This window comes from Vidua macroura, chromosome 4 (genome assembly GCF_024509145.1).
Source record: "Vidua macroura isolate BioBank_ID:100142 chromosome 4, ASM2450914v1, whole genome shotgun sequence".
Taxonomy (NCBI): Eukaryota; Metazoa; Chordata; class Aves; order Passeriformes; family Viduidae; genus Vidua; species Vidua macroura.
In genome coordinates this window covers 3,900,662-3,910,905 of record NC_071574.1, presented here as the reverse complement: position 1 = coordinate 3,910,905, position 10,244 = coordinate 3,900,662, and the positions used below count along the sequence as shown (strand labels likewise).

General features: G+C 51.2%; 1 protein-coding gene and 1 long non-coding RNA gene across 2 annotated transcripts in view; one reads left to right on the top strand and one right to left on the bottom strand.

Moving 5' to 3' along the window:
- The window catches only part of KLHL8 (kelch like family member 8), a 59,169-nt gene that overhangs the window by 45,164 nt on the left and 3,761 nt on the right, over nucleotides 1-10,244 (top strand). The gene's annotated exons all lie outside the window — the stretch shown is intronic.
- LOC128806022 (uncharacterized) lies at nucleotides 4-5,937 on the bottom strand. The gene is made up of 4 exons (XR_008436688.1): nucleotides 5,890-5,937; nucleotides 4,635-5,101; nucleotides 3,840-3,925; nucleotides 4-537 (listed from the first exon to the last, which is right to left on the bottom strand). It is a non-coding gene; the product is annotated as an uncharacterized LOC128806022 (long non-coding RNA).

Here is a 10,244-nt window from a genome sequence, read left to right as displayed (position 1 = left end):
AACTCCCTAAGCTACAGAAAAATATATCTAGCAAGATATTAGGAAGTTCTAAGCTTAATAATGGAGCTCTGTGCATTGTATTTTAATGCTTACAAGCAGGTATTGTATTCGAAATAAGCAAGCACTGTTTTAACAAAAGGTACATGTGCTTACAGTGGTTGGATAGAGCTACTGTCAATGTGCTTTTGCTTTGTGTGACTGGTCAAAAAACTTTTAAGTGGGTTGTTACACTGAGTTTTTAGTCTGCTGTCGAGGACATGAGCTGCTGGCATCTTCCCATTGTCATACCCATGGAATGAGAGTGATGCTGGATAATAAACAGCTTGAGACACGTTCCCCAGCAGTCTCATCCTGTTTGTAATTTGTACATAAGCCCCTGGCCAGCAATACTCTGCTGCTTCTTTCTTCACCTTCAATGATCTGCACAGGACTGAAGCTGAGCGAGGCTATTCAGCTTTGCCACTTTTCAGCATCTCTGCTCCACGTATGCACTGTGACATCTCTCGGGTTTTTTTGACATCTTTCCTGGGCTTCTACCTAGTCCTCCTGCAGCCCTCCATGGAAATTCTTGCGCTTCCCTTTAGGCTCTGAGATGCAGAGAACTCGATGGCAGCTGCAGAAGAGAAGGGCAGTAGAGAGAGCAACAGTGAGTTTGATGTGGTTTGCGTGGCACAAGTGGAAATGTGCAGCCCATGGCTGGCTTTTACTTCTACAGCCTATTGCTACGGGAGCAGTTGCTGAAAGACATCAGGAGATTTGTGAGAGTGAAAAATGGGATGGCACTTCTAGCTGAGAAGGGGAGTGCCAAGCAGCAAAGTGTTGTGCATTCTTCCAAAGTGACTTAATTTATGGAACTAAAAAAGAAATGGCACGTGGGCATGCGGTACAACTCAGATCTGTAGATCACCTCCACGCAACCTTGGACCTTGTGATTAATTAGGCATTGAGAACATGAGCTGTGTACAGGACACACTTCAGTACCTTTCGGAAATACTGGAGCAGTTTTTGTGGTCAGGCATTGCCTGGGCAGGAGTGTCAGAGCATCCCCACTGCCTCCCTGCCTCCCTCCACATCCACCATCACGTGCCATACTGTCTCACTTGACCCTATGTCGAGCAATTTTATTTCTTAAATACATTATTAATTTCATAAACATTGATGTTTGGGAGGTATTTTTTTTTTAACCCCAGCTAAAGCCAAGAGGGGCTTAGAGAGAAGATAATCACTGCTTGTACGAAAGAAAAATAGGCCACAAGGGATCATTCTGATACTCTTGTCTGATCTCCTGCCATCTCCCAGCCAGGTCTGAACAGTCTGCAGTAAATAAAATCTAAGAACATCTGACCCTAAAATGACAGGTCTTTGACAAGGGGTCACCTCCTCTGGTATGGATGTCCCAGGAATGGAAGTCAATACCAGTCAAACAGGCTCTACATACTAATATTAAAAAAAAAAAAAAAAAAAAAGTAGGCTTGAAAGGGCAATATTCAATATGCATCAAATTCATAAGTTCAAGATTTTACATTATTTTAAGAAATTAATCCCAGCTGCCAGCTACCACTGAAGGGCTAGAAGAAGGCAAGAACACCAAGGACTAAGGTCAGACTTCTCTGAGCAACATGTTCCAGAGCCTCACCACCCTCACAGCGAAGAATTTCTTCCTAATATCTAATTTAAAACTTTCCTTTGTCAGTTTAAAGTCATTCCTCCATGTCCTATCACTGCATGTCCCTGTGAAAAGTCCTTCTCCAGCTCTTCTGTAGCCCCTTTAGGTACTGGAATGTGTTCTAAGTTCTCCCTGGATCCTTCTCTTTTCCAGGCTGAACAGCTCCAGCTCTTTTATCCTGCCTTCATAGCAGAGGTGCTCCATCCCTCTGATCACCTTCATGACCCTGCTCTGGACTCACTCCAATGTGTCCACATCCTTCTTCTGCTGAGGACCCCAGAGCTGGACACAGCACTGCAGATGGGATCTCACCAGAGCAGGGCAGAATCCCCTTTCTCAACCTGCTGCCCACACTGCTTTGGATGCAGCCAGGATAATTTATGAAGATTACTTTTCATTTTGGACCAACCCAAATATAGAAACCCCACACTCCTCTTCAATAAGTTATTTGCTAAATCATATTGGGTGGCCAACACCACACTCAGATAGATTGCTCCAGCCCTGACCCTGGAATGTGCTTGTGGTAGAAATTACAGATAATTCAATTAATTCTTTGTGCTGACTCAGCTCAAGGCTTCTTTTGAGCCCAGAGTTCAGTGCTATGAAATTGGCATCCCAATAAACCAACCCTGTGATAGAACTAGTGTCCATTTGCTTCGGGCTGGAACCAACGTGCTCAATAATCCCAGTGCCTCGGGATGGACTGGGGCTGGCTCACCTCAGAGGAGAGGTCACTGCTTTGTCAGCTTCGCTCCTCACATCCTCTCATTAAATTTCCATCTAAGTCCCACAAATTTGGCTTGCTAAGAAGCAAGGATTTTTTTTTTTTTCCAATTAGCTTAATGTTTGCCAAAGTCCAGGGGCCCTCAGTTTGTGAAGGACGTTGAGATGCTTGAGCGTGTCCAGAGGAGGGCAATGAGGCTGGTGAGGGGCTTGGAACACAAGTCCTCTGAGGAACGACTGAGGGAGCTGGGGGTGTTTAGCCTGGAGAAAAAGAGACTCAGAGGCAACCATATCACCCTCTACAGCTTTGTCCTGGTTCAGGGCAAATTTGGGAGAGAATCCCCAAAGGGGTTCCTCTAGGAAACAGATTCAATAGGCCTCTCTCCCAACCGGTTTGGGAAAAAATACCTCCTTGGAGAAAAGTGGAAAAAACTGTCTATTAAACAAGAAGACCTAAACAACATTAAACAATAATATTGCCACTCCAAAAGAGAGACAAACTCAGAAAAGTCCCCTCACTCAGCTCATCTCACTCAGTCTCTGATCAGTCCCTCCAGCGCTGGAAATGCCGTGGCCCAGGCCCAGCCCGATGGCCACAGGTGCGAGCTGCCGCTGCTCTTCTGGGTGTTCAGTCCAGAGCAGGTTTGAACAGTTCCAAAGAAAAGGGGAAAAAAAAAAAAACACAGTCCAGGGAACTTCTTTGCTTCAGCTAGCTAAAAACTAACTAAAAGCAAAGGAGAGCTCTGTCCCGCTGTCTGTCCGTGCTGCAGACAACACAGTCCAGCAAACAGGAATGTGGAGGAGTGAGTGCAATTTTCTGAACACAAACTGTGCACTTCTTCTCTCCCCCCTTTACTCTGGGAACAAGTCTTAAAGGTGCAAAACTTATTATTCAGCACGAACAGAACAGACATTTGGGGGTAAAAGTATCATATAGTCAACCCAGGACAAACTTTCTGAAAGGAGGCTGTAGTCAGGTGGGGGTTGGACTCTTTCACCAGGCAGCACTGACAGAACCAGAGAACACAGTCGAAGCTGCACCAAGGGAAATATAGGCTGGATATTAGGAACAAGTGTTTTACACAAAGGCTGATAAAGTTCTGGAATGGTCTGCCCGAGGAGGTGGTGGAGTCACCATCCCTGGATGTGTTTAAAAAAAGCCTGGATGTGGCTCTCAGTGGCAGGGTTGAGTTGAGGTGTTTGGGCATGGGTTGGACTCGAAGATCTTTAAGGTCTCTCCCAACCTAGTCATTCTGTGTGTGTGAATTCTGTGTGTGTGAAAACAGCTCAGGAGGCTTTCACGGCTCACGGTGATGAGGACAGAGCACAGAAGAACGTTAAAGGTGAAGTGTGAATTAATGCCCTGATGTAGCCAATTTTTTTGCTGAGAGACATAACAGTTTCTTCCCTTTGTTTCCGAGTTATCCCGTAATTCATAACCTGCACCAACCTGACACAGCTAAGTGACAAATCTGGCTCCTGTGCTCCAAGCCACGTGTCCCCAGACATGAAGGGAAGTCAGGAATACAGAAACATCTGTGGAAGAAAGATTAGAGGAAAATCAGAACAGATATTCTTCTATTTCCACATAGTATTACCAAGCCAAGCTGCTTGGTACCTCCAGGACTATATTTTAAAAGAGTTCCCCTAACTCTTTTCGTAGCTGGAAAATCTGGAGTGGCTTTGCCCATGCAAAGCCAACGATCCTACTCACAAGAAGGAACAAACTAGTTCCCTGTTAAATAAAGCAGTTGGAAATCTGACCTGTCAGATGCTCTCACTGACCAGCAATAGGGATCAGCATCCAGGCCCACGTGGAGTTTGGTTGGGTTTTGCAGACTATTCTCCCTCTTGAAATTATATTTCTTTCATACCTTTTGTTCCATTTTAGTCCCTGAAAGGGAAGTTTCTTAGAGGGAGTGGGAGTGTTGTAGTGTCAGAAAACCTCACAGTGTGACCATGCTCTGTGCTACCCACCCTGGCAATGCTCCCAATCCACAACCACGGATGACAATTCATGGAAGCTGTAGTGAGTGTGCAGCGCTCCAAGCTGGAAGAACAGCTCAGCAACTGCAGAAGGCCTTTGCTCTGAGGCTCATTCCAATTGCTGCCCACCCTCCCCTTTTCTTCCCCAGAAGGAAAAGCTCAGTCAAGAGCACACAAGCACAAAGCAGGTGAGGGGATCAACACTCCCCAAGGCTCTGTTTTTCACCTCAGCAGTGACACACGCAGCAAGTTCTAGTACCTGGCTTCAGGATCTGCTGTGCCACACGAGCAGCATAGAGGGTCAGGGAGAAGGTGAACCTGAGGTTTGGCTGCCTGATTCCGTTCTGCACAGCATCCAAGAGATACAGCAACTGCAAGAGCCCAGGGAGAGAAGCCTGAAGCACAGCCCAAATGAACACAACAGGAGCACGAAGACATCGACCAGCTTTCCAGGACATTTCATGGGTCATACAGGTAAGATCCCTAATTCAGCAAACTTGAGGGTTTGGCGATGTCAGGATCAAAACAGCCAGAAACCTGTGAAAAAGAAACTGAACTAAAGCCAGTTAAAAGCTGTCCCTGCCGATGACTCCTTCAAACAACTTGTTCACAAGGAGGCAGGGATTGATTCAATACTCACCAGCCCATCTGGCCAAGGTCAGAGCTCTCTGCCCACTGAGGACACGGCAACCAGCAGGGACCTTTCTCCCACTCTCCAGCATGGACCTGTGAAGCCAGAGAGAAGAAAGAGCCAGAAGATGCTCTCTGCTTCCATATACTCCCTGATTGATCATTCCAAAGGAAAGTCCCCACAGATCGGAAGCAACCACCTCTCACTTTTCCTCTGGAATCATCACTGCCTTGCCTTTCTCTGCAAGTGTTTCCTCCCTTGCCCATCCCCGGAGCACATTTAGTCCATCTTTTCTTCCCCACTGCAGCTCTCCAGCACAAATGCCACTTCTCACAGACACAAAGCAAACAGTCATCTGCTACACGTTTTGGCTTAGAAAGTAAAAACTTTAGTGCATCTGGCTACATAAAACACATAGATACATGGGTGGTCATAGATGGAAAGCTTTTCAGGAGAGAAAAGAGCTGTTTTGATAGCACACTTCCATACACTTTCAGAAAAATCAGAATTCATAGCAACTCCTAAGACCCCAGCTGAGGAACCCAGCCCTCCTGGGGACACCTAATGCAGCAGCCTTGGGAAAAGGATGGGAAAAGCCAAGGTTGGAGCTAAAAAAAGATAACATCAATACAGCAGCCTGTAAAAAGCCTTCACGCAGCAATCATGGGAACCAGCCCCTTTTGCTCCATCCTTGCTTTTTGTGATGACATAAATATGAAATAAAAACACATGAAACACAAAGCAGACCTAGGATGTACCTTCCTCGCCTCCCATTCCCCAGCGCTCTGCTCAGGGTTTTGGAGCTCTTGCTCTTTCCTCCCACAGCAGGAGGGCAGCAGAACACAGTGAGGCAGAGCGTGACAGAGCCGCCCACCCTGAGTACCTGTCAGCTCACGGCGGTGGGCAACTCTGGCCCTGCGAGCAGTCATCGTGTCCTTTAGCACTCCTGAAACTCCTTCACCCATCCCCTCTATTTACAGACACTGCCCTGCTCGCCACTCGCTTCCGCCCCTTGCCCTCCCCACGCTCGGCAGCCGTCCTTCCCCCTGGCACCCAGCGGCGAGGGGCAGGGCACTGGCGATGGGGCGCTGCAGAGGTGCTCTCTGTCCACAGGATGGCAGCACTGCCGTCCCTCCACACTCTTGACAGCCGTCTGTCACCCCGGCACCCAGCAGTGAGGGGCAGAGCGCTGGCTATAAGGGGCTGCATTACCTCTCTCTGTCCACAAGGTGGCAACACTCTGCCTCCCCAGCTCGGTAGCCATCCTTCCCCCGGCACCCATTGGCAAGGAGCAGGGCACTGGCGATGGGGTGCTGCAGTACTGCGCTCTGTCCACAAGGCGGCAACACAGTTGCACTCCACGCGTTCGGAAGCTGTCCTTCCCACCCGGCACCTAGCGGAGAGGGGCAGGGTGCTGGCGATGGGGCTGTGCACTACGGCTCTCTGTCCACAAGGCGGCAGCACTTCCACTGTCCCCATGATCGGCAGCCATCCGTCATGCTGGCACCCAGCGGTGAGGGGCAGAGCGCTCGCTTTAAGGGCCTGCAGTACCGCGTTCTGTCCACAAGGCAGCAGCACTGCCACCCTCCCAAAGTTCGGTAGTCGTCCTTCCCCCCGGCACCCAGAAGCGAGGGGCAGAGCGCTGGTGATGGGGTGCTACAGTACGGCTTTGTGTCCACAAGGCGGCAGCACTGCTGCCCTCTCCACGCTCGGCAGCCATCCTTCCCCCGGCACCCATTGGCAAGGAGCAGGGCACTGGCGATGGGGTGCTGCAGTACCGCGCTCTGTCCACAAGGTGGCAACACAGTTGCACTCCACACGTTCGGAAGCTGTCCTTCCCACCCAGCACCTAGCGGCGAGGGGCAGGGTGCTGGCGATGGGGTGCTGCAGTACCGCTTAGAGTCCACAAGGCGGCAGCACTGCCGCCCTCTCCACGCTTGGCAGCTGTCCGTCACCCTGTCACCCAGCAGTGAGGGGCAGGGTGCTGGCGATGGGGCAGTGCACTACGGCTCTCTGTCCACAAGGCGGCAGCACTGCCACTGTCCCCATGATTGGCAGCCATCCGTCATGCTGGCACCCAGCGGCGAGGGGCAGAGCACTCGCTTTAAGGGCCTGCAGTACCGCGTTCTGTCCACAAGGCGGCAGCACTGCCGCCCTCCCAACGTTCGGTAGTCGTCCTTCCCCCCTGGCACCCAGAAGCGAGGGGCAGAGCGCTGCCGATGGGGTGCTACAGTACGGCTTTGCGTCCACAAGGCGGCAGCACTGCTGCCCTCTCCACGCTCAGTAGCTGTCCGTCAACCCGGCACCCAGCAGTGAGGGGCAGAGCGCTGGCTATAAGTGGCTGCATTACCTCTTTCTATCCACAAGGTGGCAACACTGCCACCCTCCCCACACTCGGCAGCCATCCTTCCCCCGGCACCCATTTGCAAGGAGCAGGGCACTGGCGATGGGGTGCTGCAGTACCGCGCTCTGTCCACAAGGCGGCAACACAGTTGCACTCCACGCGTTCGGAAGCTGTCCTTCCCACCCGGCACCTAGCGGAGAGGGGCAGGGTGCTGGCGATGGGGTGCTGCAGTACCGCTTTGAGTCCACAAGGCGGCAGCACTGCCGCCCTCTCCACGCTTGGCAGCTGTCCGTCACCCTGGCACCCAGCAGTGAGGGGCAGGGTGCTGGCGATGGGGCAGTGCACTACGGCTCTCTGTCCACAAGGCGGCAGCACTGCCACCATCCCCATGATCGGCAGCTGTCCGTCAACCCGGCACCCAGCAGTGAGGGGCAGAGCCCTCGCTATAAGGGTCTGCAGTACCGCGTTCTGTCCACAAGGTGGCAGCACTGCCACCCTCCCCACGTTTGGCAGCCATCCTTCCCACCTGGCACCCAGCAGCGAGGGGCAGGGTGCTGGTGATGGGGCGCTGCCCTACCGCTCTCAATCCACAAGGCAGCAGCATTGCCGCCCTCTCCACACTCAGCAGACATCCGTCACCCCCGCGCCCAGCGGCAAGGGGCAGGGCGCTCGCTATAAAGGCCTGCAGTACTGCGCTCTGTCCACAAGGCGGCAGCACGGCCGCCCTCCCAATGTTCGGCAGTCGTCCTTCCCCCCCGGCACGCAGAAGCGAGGGGCAGAGCGCTGGCGATGGGGTGCTACAGTACGGCTTTGCGTCCACAAGGCGGAAGCACTTCCGCCCTCTCCACACTCGGCAGACATCCATCACCCCTGCACACAGCGGCGAGGGGCAGGGCGCTTGCTATAAAGGCCTGCAGTACTGCGCTCTGTCCACACGGCGGCAGCACTGCCGCCCTCCCAATGTTCGGCAGTCGTCCTTGCCCCCCGACACCCAGTAATGAGGGGCAGGCTGCTGGCAATGGGGTGCTGCAGTACCGCTTTGAGTCCACAAGGTGGCAGCACTTCCGCCCTCTCCACGCTCGGCAGCTGTCCGTCACCCTGTCACCCAGTGGCAAGGGGCAAGGGGCTAGCTATAAGTGGCTGCAGTACCGCTCTCTGTCCACAGGGCGCCAGCACTACTGCCCTTCACAAGTTTGGCAGCCATCCGTCGCCCCGGCACCCAGCAATGAGGGGCAGAGCAGGGTTAGGGTTAGGGTAGCTATAGGGGCTGCAGTACCTCTCTCTGTCCACAAGGTGGCAACACTGCCACCCTCCCCACACTCGGCCGCCATCTTCCCCCTGACACCCATCAGCGAGGAGCAGGGCGCTGGCTCGGGGGAGGCTGCAGTACCGCTCTCTGCCCACAAGGCAGCAGCACTGCCGCCCTCCACACACTCGGCAGCCGTCCTTCACACCCTGGCAGTGAGGGGAAGGGTGCTGGTGATGGGGCAGTGCACTATGACTCTCTGTCCACAAGGCGGCAGCACTGCCACCATCCCCATGATCGGCAGCTGTCCGTCAACCCGGCACCCAGCGGTGAGGGGCAGAGCGCTCGCTATAAAGGCCTGCAGTACCGCGTTCTGCCCACAAGGCGGCAGCACTGCCGCCCTCCCAACGTCCGGTAGTCGTCCTTCCCCCCCGGCACGCAGAAGCGAGGGGCAGAGCGCTGGCGATGGGGTGCTATAGTACGGCTTTGCGTCCACAAGGCGGAAGCACTTCCGCCCTCTCCACGCTCGGCAGACATCCGTCACCCCCGCACCCAGCGGCGAGGGGCAGGGCGCTCGCTATAAAGGCCTGCAGTACTGCGCTCTGTCCACACGGCGGCAGCACTGCCGCCCTCCCAATGTTCGGCAGTCGTCCTTCCCCCCGCCCGACACCCAGTAATGAGGGGCAGGCTGCCGGCAATGGGGTGCTGCAGTACCGCTTTGAGTCCACAAGGTGGCAGCACTGCCGCCCTCTCCACGCTCGGCAGCTGTCCGTCACCCTGTCACCCAGCGGCGAGGGGCAGAGCGCTGGCTATAAGGGGCTGCAGTACCGCTCTCTGTCCACAAGGCGGCAGCACTGCCGCCCGCCTTGGGGCTGCAGGCGGGCAAAAAAGGACAGGAGGGACGCCCTTCCAAAAATCCTCAAAAATAAATGCCCCAAATCATCCCGCACGGAAAAAAACACCCCCCAAAAAAAACAAAAAACAAAACAAAACAAAACAAAACAAAACCAAAAAAAACAAAAACAAAACAAAAAAAAAAACAAAAACAAAAAAAAAACCAAAAAAAACCAAAAAAAAAACCAAAAAAAACCCAAAAAAACCCAAAAAACCCTGCCTCTAACCCAATAAGAACCAAAATAAAAACCCTTTTCTTTTAAAACTATATTTCAATATATTTTACTTTTATATTTTTCATATTTATACTCGCATTTTGATTTATAATGTATGCTGATGTTTTTAGTCTATCTTACATTTATTCCTACTAGTTATATTTTATTATATTTTATATTTGTATACATATCTTAATATATTGATTATATATTTCTGTATTTAGATTTATATTCCTAAAAGGCTTATATTGTTTAAAATAAAATCCTTGCCTCTACCCAAGTAAAAACTAAAAAAAACCCTTTCTTTTAAACTGAGATTAATTTTTTTTTTAATTTATATTTTTCGCATTTATATTCACATTTACATTTTAAGTGCATATTGATGTATGGTGTTATTTATATTCTATCTCCTCCTATTAATTATTTTTATTTATATATTTATATTTTTATATATATCTTCATACATTGATTATATATTTCTATATTTAGAATTATATACAAATAAAATGTATATTCATATTTTTAAATAAAAACCCTGC